The sequence below is a fragment of the Alligator mississippiensis genome, chromosome 12, assembly GCF_030867095.1.
Source record: "Alligator mississippiensis isolate rAllMis1 chromosome 12, rAllMis1, whole genome shotgun sequence".
In the NCBI taxonomy this organism is placed as follows: domain Eukaryota; kingdom Metazoa; phylum Chordata; order Crocodylia; family Alligatoridae; genus Alligator; species Alligator mississippiensis.
In genome coordinates this window covers 317,216-334,979 of record NC_081835.1, presented here as the reverse complement: position 1 = coordinate 334,979, position 17,764 = coordinate 317,216, and the positions used below count along the sequence as shown (strand labels likewise).

General features: G+C 52.6%; 1 protein-coding gene across 2 annotated transcripts in view; it reads right to left on the bottom strand.

The window, feature by feature from the left end:
• The window catches only part of SETD5 (SET domain containing 5), a 75,458-nt gene extending 59,175 nt beyond the window's left edge, over window positions 1-16,283 (bottom strand). Inside the window, exon 1 of one of the 2 annotated variants that reach the window (XM_059715422.1) lies at window positions 16,191-16,283. The gene's annotated coding sequence lies outside the window, so the exon portion shown is untranslated. The remainder of the gene's footprint in view (window positions 1-16,190) is intronic. The other variant, XM_059715423.1, reaches the window with a different exon arrangement.
• Window positions 16,284-17,764: the final 1,481 nt, after the last annotated feature.

The window sequence follows — 17,764 nt, the reverse complement described above, 5'->3', positions numbered from 1 at the left end:
TCAGATGCTTCAATGAGTCACAAGAGCAAGACAAGGCAGATTTAAAATATTTTGGTATTATTCTAAAGCTAAGACCAAGCTAAGGGTTAAATTTGTGAAGAGGCTTGCCTGCAGCGGAAAGTCACCCCGTGGTTATACTGGTTTAACTCCTCATGTGGACGTGCCTATTCTGCCACGAAACCGCTGCTTTGGGGCTAGTTCAGCAACACTCAGCCTGGTCTGGCTTAAGACACATATGAACAGTCAGTGGTAACCAAAGAGCCAGAACAAAAAAGCATTTTTATAGCTTACTAAATGTGTGTATAGGCTTGTTCTAAGCAACTGATAATAAAAGGCCAAGTTTTATTGACACTGTTTGATAAAACGCAGTGCCTGCAATTAGAGAGCAGGGAATGCAGGAAAAATGCTCTCGTAGCGTTCCCTGGAAAGAGCCGCCAGCGACAAGCTGAAGGACCACTTGTGGCTCAGGAGCCACGGCCCGAGTAGCACTGGTTTAGCTTAGGGTGTCTGAAAAACCACATCACCGCTGTTGAGTACAAGGGTGTTCACATGGGAGGCCTGCACCGGTATGACTGGTACGACTTTCCTGTAGAGACAAGCCCTACGTTGGAAAGACTGCCGGGCAAAAGAGAACGTGGAGCTGCAGGAGGAAAGCCTGGTGCAGCCACCGCATGGCAAATCTTTCAGGAGAGAAAGAAAAGCAAACAAAACCCCTCTGCCACTTGTAAGCAGAGGGAAACAGCTAGAGAAGGCAATAGCCAGGACGTAATTCAAACTTTAGCAGCATTACGATTCCCAGGAGAGCCCAAGCAGCAGTCCACGCAGAGTCGCAGCAAGCTGCTGACCGAAGAACCAGGATCGGCAGAATTCACCGGCTCCGAACACCCCAGAAGCTGCCGCGGGGAAGGCCGAGAAGGGTTTCCCTGCAAGGGCTCTGGACAGCCAGACTGGCGGCGTGCCCTTTATAGGCCTATTTCCGGCCCCCACGTGACAGCCACTCCCTGCGAGGGCAAACAAAACCGCGCCGGAGCCGATTCCAGCAGGGCTCAAAGCAGACATTGCATCAGCCAGGTGTGCAGGAAGCAGCTGGGAGAAGGCAGCTGACTTGGTGAGAGGCTCTCAGAACAAGTCTGTCTCAGGAATCCTGCGGAAAGGCCGGCAGGAAGGGGAGAGATACTCCAGAGACAGAATAAGCTTCATCTGCTTCAGAAAGGCTTTGTGCTCGGGCTCCGGACCTGGCCATTCTCCCAGAGATGATGCAACCCTGGGAACAAGGTCTGCGCCAGAGCTATTCACAGCCCATGCAGATGGCAACACAGACGAGGATCTGATCACAACGCTCTGAAGCCAAGGCCCGGCCCGGCCCGCACCCCGGCTCGACTGCGGGGATCCCCGGGTCAGCCGCCTCTCGCTTCTGAGCACTGCTCGAGAGACAAAGAGGGATCACGTCATAGGGAGAGGAGCGCAAAGTCCGCCCGCCACGCTGGAGCGCCCCGAGACGCAGCCTGGGGGCAGACGGGGCCAAACGCAGCCACTCTGCAAATCGGGAAAGCCAAACTCCGGATCTCCCTGTAGCCACTTTCCTGCCAGTGCAAGTCTGAACTCCCCAAACACGTAGAGCAGCTCTGCTGCCGGGGAGTGCCCGCCCCACGCTCAGAAACCAGGAAACCATGCAGAGCCGCGCAGGGAACCATGGCAACACAACACAGTGCAGCAATTATGGAGCAGCGGCAGCCACTCCAAAGTTACGGCTCCGTCTCGCTTCCCATTAGCAGCCGGAGCTGACCCTCCCCCACCCAGAGCATCTGGAAATGGCCGGTCCGCAGGAGCCTGTGTGGTCTGCGGCCCGCAGCTCCACCATTTGTCAGCAAGAGGAGAGGTTATTAAAACAAACCTTTCCAAAACCCCCAAATAATGAGAAATAGATGTTGATCTCTGCTACACTCAGACCTTTCTGCTGCATCCCAACTTCTCCAAGACATCTCCAGCGGGGCCAGCCGAGACGCCTTGGCACGCTGCAGGGCGCAGCAATGACGACAAACGTTCGGGAGCACGTCGCAGACGTCTGCAATGGCCTAGAAATGACAGCAACCAGCGAACTTCTCCTGGGTAGCAAGTCTTGGCGAGACCCTCCAGCATGCTGCCAGGCTTCACAAAGTTCAGATCCTTGCGGTGCCCTGGCACATCCCCGCTTCACGAAGATCCTATGACAGACCTCCACGACCTGCTTTCCCAGACACGGGCGACTCCGAAGCACTTCCAGCCACTTCCTACACTTAGGGCAACACAGCTGGGAAAGCGCATTATGCATTTGCTAGTCACAAGACCAAACCCACACATCACAAGCCAAAAAAACGGGGGCGAGGCCGTCACAACAGCCCTGGGAACGCTGTTGCGGTGAACCCAGCCCACTGGCACTGCTGCAGGCCACAATCCCCCCGGGCTGACCCCAGGCCCCGGACCCTGCACTGGGGCTTCATCTCGCTGGCGGCGCACCCGCCCAGGCTGCTGGAATGCAAGCGCTCTGCTTCTTCTCTTCCTCCGCTGCTTCGTCCTGTGAAACCAGAGGCGTTCTGCTGCTCCATCCTTGCCTCAGTTTCCTGGCTAGTCAGTCTCCTCCAAGCCATCCCAGCCCTTTTCTGGGTTGCTCTTTGGGAATACCTCCCGCACACTGACACAGGGAAGGCTGTTAGCAGCAGGGGCTGCATCAGGCAAGGAAGGTGCTGCCATGCACAGGTTCCAGCGCTGCTCCTCAAGTGCCCTAGCCCAGGGGCAGGAAACCCCAGGAATGGGCAGACGGCGGGGAAGGGGCCAGGGCTGTGCTGCTTCGACAAGGATCGGGCCCCTCACGAGGGCTCCCCGCTGCCCTCCCCTGGCATGCCAACTTCTTACAAGTTGCGGTTGCGGGTGTTTTTGGCACTGCCGCAAAACGGTGCTGACCCCTGATCCAGCCTTTGATTTCTTCTACCCCCACATACTCTAGAAACGCCTTCAGCAGCGGAGCAAGGAAACTCCGTTTCTAAACAATGCCTTTCCTACAGAAGCAACAACTAAGATTTTCCAAGGAAGGTTCAATGTGCAAATTACAGCTTCCTTCTGCAGAATCCCACCTTCGTCAGAGGACAATTACTGGAGTCCTTCCCTTCCTCACTTCCTAGCCGAGGAGCCAGCACCGACTAAGCACCGCAAAGCAACGGCGCACATCACTCAAGTGCTCCAAAGCCGACAGAATCAGGCCCTCACGCACTTGGAGCAAGGCTGGAGCCATCACACATTCCCCAATTACTGAACTTTTCAGGTCCACAGGTGAGAGGCCTTCCTCCCACAGACCTCGGGGGAGTCTACGGCAGTCGAGATGGAAACCAGGCAGGAAGACGGATGAGGGCAAAGCAGGGAGGCCTGCCAGTTAGCCAACACCAAAAATGACAAAGGGGAAAGAACAGGGGAGTTCTGATTCTGAAAGGAGAAAGAACGGCTGCAAGAGGTAACCGCTCCGCAGAGCTACACGAGAACGCCGCAGATGCTCAGAGGCACTTGAGGCCGAGGCAGCCTGCAAAGCATAGATACTCAGTCGACATCGGGCCAAACAGCAGGTAAAGGGGTGACGAGCGTGGAAAGTGCAGGTATGGCCTGTACAAGTCTGCAAATGGAGCCCATAGGGAAGCATAAGGCAAAGGAGCACGCAGACTCCAAAGCTCTTCAGGAAACTGCTGCCCGAAAGCCAGGGAGACGCCACCAGACAGTTCTGCGTGCAGCAGAAACCCTGCCTTTGCACAGGTCTTCAGCATTGGGTCAAATACAAGAAAATTCACAGGCAAGAAAAAACCTGTTCACTGAATTAAGGCTGAAAGAAGACATTAGAGTAACTTAAGGGTAGCCCTGTTTGCGGGAGCTCTGTAGCAACAAAATCAGTGCTGGAAAATCAGAACATTCACAGCTGAGGTTAAAATCAAAAGAAACCCCAACTTGTGAGACTACAGACATAACTGTGTCTACCATTCACGCCAATTTTGAGATATGTTCTTTTTCACATCTGACTTTTATACATCGGTGAAAGAAGTCTACAAGCTCTTACCATGGACACTAGGACGTTGGAAAAGCTGCCGCATGAATACAATGGCTGTTTCACAGACAGGCCTCTCTCACCTGCCTGGGGGGCTCAGAACAGCTTAAATGGCCAGAGGACAAAGCGTGTCGCTTCTGGATGGAGGTTTGAGATGCTCATTTGAAAAGGGGCTGGGTTTACAGCTGGTTTCATACACAGATGAATTAATAAAGATATGACTTGACTTCTCTTACTTCAGTTTCCATCCACAGAATCTTATTGCATCTTTGTCAGCAAAGCTAAAAACCCCTCACACGTGAAAGAGTTGGCCGACTGCAACTGCCTGCACACTGAAGTCAAGGCGCACCTCATCCTTCCCCGCAAGAAGATGAATAAGTTGAGCTCCTTAAGCCCTAAGGCTTCCCAGCTTCTGGATCACTTTTGCAGCCCTCTTTGAACTCCCTCCAGTGTTTCCACATCTGTCTTGGGGATGGGCACACAAACACATTACAGCGAGGGGCTTTACAGCACGCCGGCTGCTCCATGGTAACTGCCAGTGTGCACACTCCTACTGATGCTGTGTGCGGAGGCCAGATCATCCCCTTTCCACTCGATATTCCCCTTCTACGTATCCAACAATCGCATTAGCTCTTTTAGCCAAAGCACTGAACCGAGCGCTGGCACTGGGGTGGTCATCTCCAACCACCCTCAAGTGCTTCCCTGAATTACTGCCTTCCAGGACAGCGCCTCCCATTCTTTGTTCCCAGATGTGTCACTTGCTTGGCATCTGGATAAACTAATACACATTTTGTGGGATTGTGACCATTTAACTAGGCAATTGAGAGTCTTCTTTAGCTGTAATCTGCATTATTAGTCCTCTCATCTGTCATCTGCAAACTATCCCAGCAAAGATTTTATATCTTTCAGACTCCTGATAAAAAAAGATATTGAGCAGAACTGGTTTAAGAATAAATCCATTGAGAAACTGCATTTTTCCATAACCTCTGAGCCAGGCCCACCCTCTGTGCTCACAAACACAGATACTGTAGTCCTTGGTTGATGATGAGATTAACATTTATTACGGGTTTTGAGGTTTGTTCAGAAACTTCAATTTATTCTCAGTGCATCGTCTTCATTCCAAGTTCCTTTTATTTAGGTCATCTTAACTGTGCATTTCCATTTCCAGAGAATACTGGACTTCGTAGATTTAACCGTCAACTCTGAATTTGTTACGTATTTATCTACAGTATTCATAAGTTTTACTTTATGATTCCAAGCAGTTCAAGTATTTTAAAAAAGCTCTTTCTCCCCCTTTGCTCCCATCCTCCTGTAGCAGGAGTGGACTTGATGATGGGACAGAGACAGATGCAAATGACACTTACTCAGGGAAAGCCCAAGTGAAAAAGAGATCTGCATTCAATTGTGAAAGCAGAGGGGCCTTTCAGCCTTCATGCATCCAGTCATAACAGTTCTTTATGTGGGAATTCCCGGACTCCTGGTGCACAGCACCGCAATAGCAATATAATAGGGAAGGAGGGACTATAGGAACTTATGCATTTGACAGGGGGCCAGGCCCATCTCACAGGCTGCCCAGGCCTTGACAACAGCTGGAAGCCTCTCCTACAAGAGCACATGGACCAGGGTCCAAAGCCAGAGGCATGACATGAGAAGTCGAGACTGGCAGCATCACGGACACTGTGTACTCAGAAGTAAGACTCCGCTCCTAGGGAGACAAGTTGCCTGTTACCACTTCATGCAGGCAGGTTTCACCAGAGTTATTCCCTATATTCAGGAAGGAGACACGTGACGGTTTGGACTATGAGCAGTCTGCACACAGAGAAGAAAATGACCACATTACAACTAGTAAGAGAAAAGGGCATTCTAGAAAAGGGCCACCAGCTCCTTCCTCCCTGAATCCTCTGTGCCAGCGTTTTTTAAGTTTACAGTTTCCCCTTCCCTTTTCTGATGCATCCCCCAAACAGGGCCCAGATAACAAGTTCCAAGTACACATCACCTTCCCACTGCATTCACCTCCCCATTGTGGGAAAAGAAGTCTCAAGACCCTAGTCAGCCTGTGTAATCTTGCCAGACAGGAGAGGGCTTTGTAAAACAGGGGCCAGTCACTAGGGAATTTTGATTACTAAATAATGCCATTACTCTACTGTGACAATGCTTCATGAGCTGGAAATTCCTACAAACTTGCTCATGGCAGTTTCGTACCTAATGCATGCAAGTACAAAAAGCAGTTCTTGGCCTCTGCACAGGGCACTCCCACCTGGCCAGTGTGGCTGTGATGGCGGTGCCCATACTGTGGCACCACGCACCCCTGCTAGAGCCTCTTCTCTTGATGCAAGCCATTTGTGCCTTTCCCCCCAACAACACATTGCCATCACTTTTGGACCGCACGTGGAGGCCACTTACTGGCTTGCTCCCATCTTTCCTGAAGACTTTGACAATAACAGAAATGCTTCAAAGGCTGTACTGGCTCTCTCAGGTTTATAGAGAAATGAGTCACGCCGACAAGTACCTGGGAAAGTGGATGAGGTACATCAGAATGGCACCGTGGAGTTGCAAGGATTCATTTCTTGGCCTGTTTAGCTCCAACCCCCCAACATGAACCAGCTTATGGGCTCTCACTGAAAGAAAGTAGCTTTGCCAGAGGACCATGATCTGACCTGCCAGTCATAGCCCTGGGTCCCAAGCTTCTGTATCAAAGGTCATTTATCATGATGATTTCCATGTCAAGAGCCCCTATTCAAGAGCCCCTTTCCTTTCTGTGTCAGCTCTGCAGTAGAGAGCAGATCAGGCTGGCAGATGTGAGTTAAAGAAAAAAGAGGCTCACAGTAGGGTATTTTGGGGAATAGCTCCTTCTCTCTGTAACGCAATCCTGCGTCTCAGCCTTCCTAAGGCCACGCACCAATTCTTCCGTTCGTTTTTATGATGGTTGATGCGGACCATCATCGCCACATTTTTTAAACCTTTCTGTACATTCCAACTGATAGAGGAAGGGCTTTCAATTAAAATGTAATCAAGGACCATCCTCACCAAGAGGCTGGATCCCATTCCAGCTGCTGGCACCTCCGTTCTCAAATCTCCAGCGCTCATCACACACCTGTGCTGTGCCCAAAGCATTTTGGGAACGTAACTCAAAAAGCGACAACCACCGCCTCCTCTAACAGTGACAACAAATGACATTTCACAGATGCACAGAAAGGCTACTATCAACCTGAAGTCTTTACATCTGGAAGTCTCACATCCGCCACGGTTAAAACATCTAGGATTATCATAGGATTATCAAATTAGAGGAAAAACTACTTCTGTTTTTCTAGCATTTCCTTTGCGCGTTTGATGACATTCTGTGACAGGGATAGTTTCACTGCTGCCCTGCAACTCGATCAGCATCTCCCTTGCTAAAAACACCATTATACACCGCTGAGAGAGGAAAATGAAATGAGGAAGTGTCCTTACTATTCAGTGGAATCTGTCACTGAGGGCCACTGGCAAGCTGAAGAAAGAGCCCTAGGCTCAATTATTGCATGTCAAGATCTGCATTATCCCAGCACTTAAACTCTGCAATCACTCACACTACAGAGAAAAAACCTAACATGAAACCAAGTAAGCCGGGCCCTCAGCCTCAGATGTCATCCCGTGATGCAGTGCATGCTAACAACAGGCCCTTTATAGCGAGACGCTCCAACTTATGGCGAGCTGGCAAGCTGCAGCCGTGACCCAGGTCTGAGCAAACACTGGGCTAACGTACTGTAACAAGTTAACTTGGGGCTCTTAACAGAACTGCAGCAATTAAACATTCACCATCAAAATCAATCAAGGGCCTTTTCCAATGCGAACAGGTGATACTGCACGCTTCACATTCGCTGGTATAATGCAAGTGCATTTAGAAGCTTTACACACCATCTTAAAGCTGTAAATAACTGAATTCCAGCCCAAGAACAGCCAAAGTGCTTCCAGAGTTCAGCTATTCAGCCAAAAAGCTATATTCTGCTATAAAAGACTGCAAATCCCAGCATGCAATGAGACCGAGATGCCTGTATGGAGCATTACATGCTGGGAGCTGTGGCCTACATAGGGCACCCCTCCATCTTAAACTTGAGCAGCTACAACCCACTGCATTACACAAATTAGACTTGGGTCCAGACACATTTCTAATGCAACTCCCTTTGGCTGGATCAGGCTAGAAGATCCCTCCTCCTGCAGCCAAATCGATTCTGCGTACACATTCTTTCTGGCACAGCTACCTAAATGCTACGAGTCTGCACTCTTGCTATTTAATTTCTAGGCATAACTTTTGATTGTGAGATTGCTAGACAGTCTCAGCCATTCATTCAGCTTTCTACAGCATTTAGATACTACACAAGCAAGTCCACTGGGAGAGTCGCTAGCATGGAGGGGATCCACTCATTACTAAGAAAGAATGTATAATGCCTCACAAAAATATATTTTATTCATCTACTGATAAGCAGATCATGTGGTGTCAGTGTAATATAACAACTGATATTTCGTAATACATTTTCTAGGAGTAATGCAACATCGTTACAACTTCCTACTATCAGATATTTTCTGAGAAATGGACAGAAACTGCTTTGTGTATGCAGATTGTGTGGTGTGACTGGGATGCATAAATTAGTAAATCTGGGTACTTACCTTCCTTAAGAATATATTTAAAAAAAATAAAAGATTGCTTGCTACGTTGAAACGATGTATATGCAACTGTATCACCCCACCACCGAAAGGTGCCAGTGGAGATTGGGGCTCCAGTGAACAGGATATGCCCATTTATGAATATGTATCTAGACAGTGTAAAAGCTTCGATTAGCTTACAATGTCAACAGACAAGCAGGGAGAAAGGAAGTCCCCATGTCTGTAAAAGGAGAAGTAAGGGCTGGCCTACAAGGGGCAGGGAGTGCACAGCAAGCAGAAGCACAGATTTACGCCAGCTCCCCTCCCAGACACACTCATCGCAGTAACTTGCTCCTCTCGGAAGCCACATCACCTTTCAGCCTCGCCTGCCAGCAAAACGAGGAGCACATCCACACCCACAGCGCTTCTCCCATGGCCACACCCACCTTTCCCCAGCAGAATTAAATCACCTCTGCCAGGCAGCACCCAGCACTAGCAGAGGCATGGGGAGACAAGTCTGTGCCTTCCGCTGGTGGCTGCAGGGCCTTCCCAGCGCGCAGGGAGCTAGCTGCAGAGCGCAGCCGCCACAGCCAGGGGGGCGCGTGCATGTGCGTGTTCTCCGGCCCTGGCAGCAGAGACAGGAAGTGAGGCCCTAGCATGCACCGAGAGCTCCGATGGGAAGCTAGTGAGTAAACAGTCCACTGTAAATTCACGCCCTGGCTTATTGCACACTAACTTCCCTGTGCAGACAAGCCCTGAGATGCAGATTAAGTGAACTGCCCAACATCAGACACGGCGTCCCTGGGAGCACTGACCCTGAGCCGCTTCAATCCTAACACAGGGCTAGCCTGCTCTCTGCCCGCCCTTATATCCATTCATTCTATGATGAGAGCTTGGACTAGGAGCAGAAGTCAGGGAATCCAACCAGAGCCTACTCCTATACATCCCAGCTTAACAGGATTTGAACTCAGTACCTTCAAAAGAAAAGGAAGACACTTATCACCTTAGTAATGCCTTGGGCTAAAGGCCATGAAGATCAAAGATGTTAGACCCTGGAGAGCTCTCCGCTCTTGCTCTTCCATTAATCCGAGTGGGAGCCCAGAGGAGCCTGGGAGACATGTTCCCTGCCCATTGCCCAATACTGGCGTGACCTTGAGCAGTCACTTCGCCTCCCCGTGGGACCCAAGTAGAAGCGTGCTTGTCCGAGTCCACCAGATTCTTTTGCATTTCCTGAGCCCAACACTGCACTGGGCGATAGGCAAAAATCAATCAATGACTAAAAGTTCTTAAAGAGCAACACATTTTCAGGTTTCAACAAGCTTCCTGACCCACACATTCAAACTTCAATCTTCAAGGCATTCAGAGTTCCCAAAATGCTGCTTATTCAGCACATTTTTACACACAGCAGTCCCCCGTAAAAAAATAATGCAAGTGTCATACACAATCATGAAAAGGTCTCTGCAAAACCCGCTATTATGCTGTTCTGTATTGCTAAGAGAAAATCGCCAAGTTCCACCGTAACTAAAACACCACTGTGTACAGCAGCATCCAGGGGAACACTTTTATTGAAACGAGGTCTCGTTCACTCTCTCGCACTGCCCTGCAGTCTGCATCGGCTCACTTCAGAATTCACGAGCAGGCTGCGTAGAAGCACTGCAAACCACTTCTTCTACCACTCTTATAAGAGGTGGAAGACTGCCTGGTGGCTCAGCAAGACTGCAGAAGGAGGCCCTGCTCTCAGACGACAGGGACTCTGCAGGGCCAGCAGGAAGGAAGCACGCCGTCGTGACCAACGCACTACCTACTGCCAAAGCACAGAGCAGTGCCCTTTGAGTACTCTTCTGGGTACAAAAACACTTTCAGGCAACAAGGCCATTCAACCATAAAGCCATATTCCATTAAAAACCATCTTTAAAATTCTTTTAGGGCTGAGGTTTCTCACTTCTATCTTCACCCAAAAGAGATTTTGTTTTTAAGCAAGAAAACTCAATCTAGCTGGTGTGGGTCAGGGGTGGTACAGTGGAGAGAACACCTCTGTTCCGGGAGGAATGTGACCCAGCACCCGGCTAAATTATCAACTTACAAAGATGGATCTGGCACGACCCACAAGATCACTTCAACAATTCTGTCTCCTTACATGACACTTCAGCTTCATGACAACTCCTAAGCACACCTTTCCCAGTGGCAGGTGCAACCCCACATCCCTCTTTCTTTACTTCCCCTCATTCTTTCATCAAGCTGAACGCAAGAGGCAAATGCACAAGAAGGTGCATCTCCTCCCCCCACCACATTTTCATTCTCTCAGATATAAGCACATGGAAGTGTAATTGTGGACCATTTTATCAAATATTTAAATAAAAAAAAGCTGGAACTCTAAATTCCCACCATGGTAACTCAGAAACACTGTAGATAGGTTATGGCATGTGTAGTGCCAGGCTAGCGTTAAGGTTACTTGCAGGCTTCCACTGTCATTTCTTTTTTTATTTGCCGCAGATTCTTTCTTTGGGCCTCTAATTTTTTCAGCCTTGGTCTCATCTATTCAGTGAAGTCCAAGAAAAATCTCTTCAGCCATCTTAAGTTACAGGAAAACCCCACTTTGCAAATAACTGAAAAATGGATGAACAAAAATTTCCAGACTTATGTTCCCATCCTCCAAGAGGCTAAGCATCTTTGCTATATTATAGCAAGAAATAAACTGGGAGCAGCTGAAAAACTGTTTCTCACTATGCTCAGTGGGCATTAGCTGTGATTTCAGCAGCTTTGTAAGGCCCACCCCTTTTGTGAGCTCAGGAAGGGGCCAGAACTGCACATTCTCCTTGCTCAGCAGGGAGAAGGGCTGCTGCTAAGATGATTTGCTGCAAGAACACTGGAAAGTTGCCACAAAAGCAGCAAAATCCTGGTAAAAACAGCAACTTTACTCAGGAAAAAAGAAAACCGAAGATGTGAAAAATTGTAGATCACTTTTCAAGGTATTTTATTTTTGCAGCATGCCAGTACTCTGCACATTTTAATCATTTTTCTTTAAAGTATCATTTTCCCACTGCTAAGATACAGCTGTTCCTGCAAACCCAAACGTAGAGAACAGTCTCTGGGGAAACAACACGAGCAGAGAGGGTGCTATGAAGCTATCTCTTATCATATCCCACTGATGCAAATCAAGCATGAACTAAATTTAAAGTCCATGTCAGCCTTAATAACCACAAGGATTTTTATTCAACATATCAAGGAAACTAAATGGAAGAGCTGTTAATAAAGTATGTTTATTTAAAGGAGAATAAATCCAAAGACCGAGGAGCTGAAATTGTCATGTCTTCAATTACCCATATCATGTACTGTATATTTAAATGTATGTTCAACACTTATTAAGTGGTTCACAATCCTTTTACTGCAAGAACTTGCACATATCCAGACTTGCAGACTTAAAAACTCATCCTAACAACATCACTTAGGTTATGCATTTAATGAAACACAGAGTAAGTGAATACAATGAGAATGCACAATGAAACAGTGACTTCACGGAATGAACTCTGCCTTTTGAATCTCCTGAAGTTCGTACATTTTAATGTTTGCATCACTATAATACCTTAAAGTGAAGCTACCAGATTAATTTTAAAAAATAATTTTAAGTGTATAAAATAAAAATGCTGGTTTTAATATCTACTCCACTGCATTTCTCTCAGATTAGACAATGAAAGACAGACTCTGTCAGACTCCAGTTCATCTTATTTTCAGATGCTCTTGTACCACCACATTCAATATTGCACAGAACATTTCTGTTGGACTTGTTTCCCAAAAGTTTATTTGTAAAAAGTGTAGACTTAAGTGAAACTTTATCAAACAGACCTTTTTTAACTGCTACGTTAACAAATGGTTTTCCATGCTAGCTTGAGTTAAAACACTTGCCTCCCCAAATAGGAGTTGAGTGGAACTGACAGCTCCCTGTAAAAGGGCACTGAGTACACACAGGAGGCACCAGTACCACCTCGGGCTGTAATCTGGGATACCATTCGCCGAGCTGAGCGGGGCGGCATTCAGATCAGCTCCAAGGAAAAGACAACCCAAGGACTGTCCCTTTGGGCAGGATGCAGCAGCCTCCTCCCCAGCAAACAGTGAATTAACGCCCCATCCTGATGTCAAGGGACTCTGTAAACAAAGGCTGACTTGCAGCCATTGAAGATCCCTTGGCATTTTTGGTGAGACTAAGGTTAGTTCTGGTGGCCTGGCCAACTTCTAAATTGAGCAATTACTGCTGACATGTTGCATGTTGAACCACTGTCATGTGCCATGCCAGAGGTGGCTGCATTTCCATTAAGGCGATTAATCCTTCCCCCCGCCCCCGGCAGTATTTGGGGATCTACAACACCCAAGATATGAAATCACACATACCAACAATTAATTATGTAATGCTTTAGCTTAAAAACATGATTGCCGAGTCAAAAAATGTATGGAAAAGTTTGAGATAAAGATGATGAGATTTTTTTTTAACAGTACTGGATTAACCTGATGTTTTCTGAAAAAAAGGGGAGGGAAGGGCTATCTTTTAACAGAATGAACCAGATGTTTTTTCAGCCCAGGAAGATGTTTCAACACTATAGTTTTTCTGCTTTGCATCGTCTCTCCCTCCCTCACTTGGATTATGTGAGTGAGTTGAGCTACACTACTTTTTAAAACAACTTAATTGGAGTAGGTTTACAGCTCACTAATTCAAGAGGGTGTCTCAAAATGCAGAACAGCTAGATTGAAGTAGCCAAGAATGTCAGTTTTTTCTCCTAAATAGGAAATTCTATTAACATCAGATAGGCAGCACGTGGGCTGCAGCCGATGGACGCCACAATGCAGTCATGGACCCTACAACCTGTGCCTAGACCCAATGCCGGAGCCAGCTGTGGGGCCACGTTCCAGGTTCCCGCAGGAGGGAAGAGGGGCGGTTGCCGCACATTTCCCTTGCAGCCAGCAGCAGAAGGGAAGCACTTCCCGCACGCTTTGCCAGGTGTCCAACTGGAGAAGACACAATATGCTGTGAATTGTGCTCAGGACCCAGCAAAGCCAGGAAAACTCCTTGCAACTATATTCTGTTGCCAGTTCCAAAGTTGAGCTAGGCCATTATTTTGTCTGTTCTCTAATCTGTGAATGGAAAATCCCCTCTCAGCATTAGCAGGCCAGTGTCTGTGACACACACCCACTGCACACAGCAGAAATGCCAGTCAATAAGGCGAATGGGGCCCAGCCAATGGAAGGGACACACAAAGAATAAGGAAAGCATCTGGCTCTACGGCCAACGGGAAAGGGGACGGGGGTCAGGTGCAGACGGCAGCCCCAGATCAGAGGATGCAGCCCTGTTACAGGACGACCACAGTCACTCTCACTGTCCTGCTTCTGCACAGGTGGGAAACAAGGTCCAGGCAGCCCCCTCGTGACATCCCAACCCCAGTGGTGAAAAGCAGCGGGACCCAGATGCGCATGCTCGCATTTAGGGCTGCCAAAACACCCTGGAAAAAGCCAAGGCCCTTCCCTGAGCCTGGACCAGCCATCTCCCAAGCACAGCACTAATGGAGGCTGCTCTGCCGTCCCTCCCTGGAGATAGCAGCCAGCACTACTGAAGCTTCTCACATAGCAACCAAGCTCGAGAGCTGAGTGCAGCTGCTGTCGCTGCCTCCAACACTTATCCACAAGACCCGAGCAAAGCGACACCCTGCTTCCTTCACTCCGGTGCTTGGAGCCAGAGGACTGGCAGCAAAATGACTTCCTGGGCCAGCTGCAGAGAAATTCCTAGCATCCTCCTAGAGCTTCCCTAGTCCTGCTCGAGGAAACAATCACCTTTGTCTAGCCTTGAGTTTTAGCTCGCTCCGTTCAGTCTGAAATACGCATTATTTGAAACACACGTTCGCTACCAGAAATCATGTTCCTTGAGACCCATCCCCCACGAGAAGAAATCAATTCATTCTCCTGCCCACAGCCTCTGCCTGAGTGAACCTTAAACACTCCAATTACATAATGGGCCAGGGAGAGACTGCAGGAGGCCACTGCAAGGCCTGCAAAGAGCCATTATCTCCTTAAAGCAGAATTGGCCTCTGCAGAAAGCTGGAAGAATCCCAACGGCATATTTTAATCACCATACAATGACGTCCCTGCACAAGACTATCTGCTGCCTGTTGAGAATCCCCCTCTGCACAGATTCTCCCTATTTGGTAGCACAGGGAGCCTCATCTCAGCTCCTTCCTCCTCTGGGAGGACGGGAACACAGGATCCTTCCCGCTTCGCCAGACAGCCGCTCAAAGGGCAGGGGCCACGCGACAGCAGGGGCCTAAGCAGGAGGCCACGGCCCCCAAGGACAAGCTGCTTAGACACAGGGCTACGGTGACCTTGCCACAGCCACACACTGCTCAACACAAACCTGCTGTACTTAGGTGCTGAGCCCCAGGCAGGCAGGAGAGCTGGGAACCCACCCAGCACAGCACACACGTGACACAACCAAATGCAGGAAAATCCGTGCTGCAACCTCCAGCACCAGGCGAGAGAGAAGAGGATTATTAGTGAACACGCTGCACCGGCACCATGAGAAAGCAGAAAATGCAGGTCAACCCCTCCTCCCCCAGACCCTGAGGAGCGCGGCAGCTCGGGGCAGACGGTGGGGAAGGGGGGAAGCTGCAGCTGCTCCAGCCCCATTCCTGGGGAGCAGCAGCTCACATCCAAAAGGGACTTTCCCACCATGGAGGGCACTCCCGAGGCGGCCTGCCAGGAGCAGACAAAGCCCCGTGCCTGCCCCGCCAGGACGCAAAACACACGGGATCCCCAGCGCCGACCCACCCGCTCCACCCCAGCCACAGCTCCATGCTCAGGGCGGGCGGCGCGCACGCGGGAGCGCCATGATCCCCTCGGCAGCCGCCAGCGCCTGGAGCCCAGGCAGGAGCGGGGAATCCCCTGGCTGGCTGCAGCCGCCCCCCCCATGCCTGCAGCGGGGCAACTGTCCTGGGCTGGCCCAGGAACCCACTTCCCTGTGCCAGCAGCCAGGAACCCCCCATCTCCCTGCCCCCACGCGACCAGGAACCCCCCATCTCCCTGCCCCCACGCGACCAGAAACCCCCCATCTCCCTGCCCCCACGCGACCAGAAACCCCCCATCCTCCCCCCATACCCAGGAACTCTCCCCCACCCCCCACCTCCCTGCCCCCACGGCCAGAAACCCCCCACCCCCTGCCGCCAGGAACCTCCCCAGGACCAGGCACCCCCCCCACCGCGCCCCACACGCGCTCTTGCCCCGCGCATCCCCGGGTGCCCCCAGCCCCCGCCCGGCGCATCCTCCGCCCCGGGCCGGGACCCGCGCACGCCCGCCTCGCCCGGCCGGGACGCCCCGAGCCCCCCGCAGACCGGCCCTACCGAGCCCGGCCCTCCGAGCCCGCCTGCCCCGGCCGGGTCGCCCTGAGCCCCGCCGCCCGGCCGGGATCCCCGGCCCCCGCCCCGTGCCCGGGATCCCCTAGCCCCGGCGCGCTGGCGGCGGCGGCGCGTACCTGGGCGGCCCGGGCCGGGCCCGCGGTGTCGGCCCGGCGGGCGGAGCGCGGCCTGCGGCGCCCCGGCCCCTCCCCCGCGCGGCGGCTGCTCCCGGCCGGGCGGAAACGGCACTGCGCGCACGGGGATCCCCGGCGCCGGCGCCAGGGGCGCCCCGGGCCCGCCCACCGACACTCGCCATTGGCTCTGGCGGGCCCCGGGCCCGCCCCGGCGGGCCGCCCGCCCCGCCCACGGGCACTTCCGATTGGCTCCCGCTGCGCCGGGCCGAGCCCATGCGCGCCGCTCATTGGCTGCCGCTCTCCCACTCGGCCCCACTCCCCGCGGGCGCAGCAGCCCATTGGCAGCAGCGGCTGCCAGTCCGCGGGCCGGGGCCGAGGGAGAGGGGCGGTGCGGCCCGCCCAGAAGGCGCCGGTGGGAGCGGGGCGGCGCGCCGCGGGCCCGGGAGCTACGTGCCGCGGGGCGGGGTCGGCGCGGATTGGTCGGCTCCCGCACCACGTGAGGCACTCCCGCCTCGGGACGCGTGGCAGCGGGGCGGGGCCGAGCTGCCCGGGCTCTCGGCGCATGCGCGACGCTGCCCAGCCGCTCCCTGCCCCGCCCCGCGCCACAGCGCCCTGCGCGGCCGGGCGGCGTCAGTGCACCCGGCCCCCCGCCCCGCCCCGGGCCGGCGGCGCGGAGCACGTGGAGCGGGGCCGCGGCCTTGTCCCGGGCCCGGGCCGAGCCGCTGTCCGCGCTCGGGCCTGGGCCCCACCTCGCTTCCGGAAAGGACAGCGGCGCGACGGACAGGCGGGGCCGCGCTCCACCCGAGACACGGGCCCGGGCGGGGCCGCCGCACGGGGAGCAGCCGGGAGCGCGGGGCCCGGCTGCGCGCTCCCGGCTCCTCTCGCGCCTCGGCCGCAGCTGCCCGCCCGCTCCTGCCCGGCGCCGCAGCAGCCCGACTCCGCGGCGGCGGCGGGCCCGGCCCTCCCCAGGAGCCGGGGACGGTCCCTCCCGGGCGCAGCCGCCCAGGTGCCCCCGCCGCGCCGCGCCGCCCGCTGGGGTGAGACAGCCGGGTGTCCTGCGAGCAAGCAGGATCCCGGACGCGAGTGGATGGGAGGAAGAGCTCTTCGCACCTCCCTGGAAGTGTCACATATTTAACCTGCTTTAAAAACGCACGTTGTCTCCACTTCCACACCCCACATTCCCGACTAGCACGATCCCGCACCACGGCAGTGGGCAGGTTTCTAGCCCTGCTGAGGAAGGGCCGTGTGATCCAGCGTCTCGCCTCCGGGGGCTAGTGGGTAAAAGGTACAAGCGAACCCGCGCTGGCCAGCACGGGGGTAACCGCGGTGGGGAGCTTCTAGAGGCAGCTTATGCACCAAATCCAAAAGGCTTCAGCCCCAGCTGGGCCCCACCTCAACCCCAAACCTTCCCTGTGAGCCTCTCAGCAGTCTCAGCTATTGAGCGGTTCAGTCTTTGCAGCCCTTTTCATGCAGCAGGTCACGGGACACCCTCTCTCCCAGACAAGCCTTTCCCCCCCGCGGTGCCGTCCCCGAGGAGCTCGGCAGAGCGCAGCGCTTCAAGGCACCGAGGAAGGGCG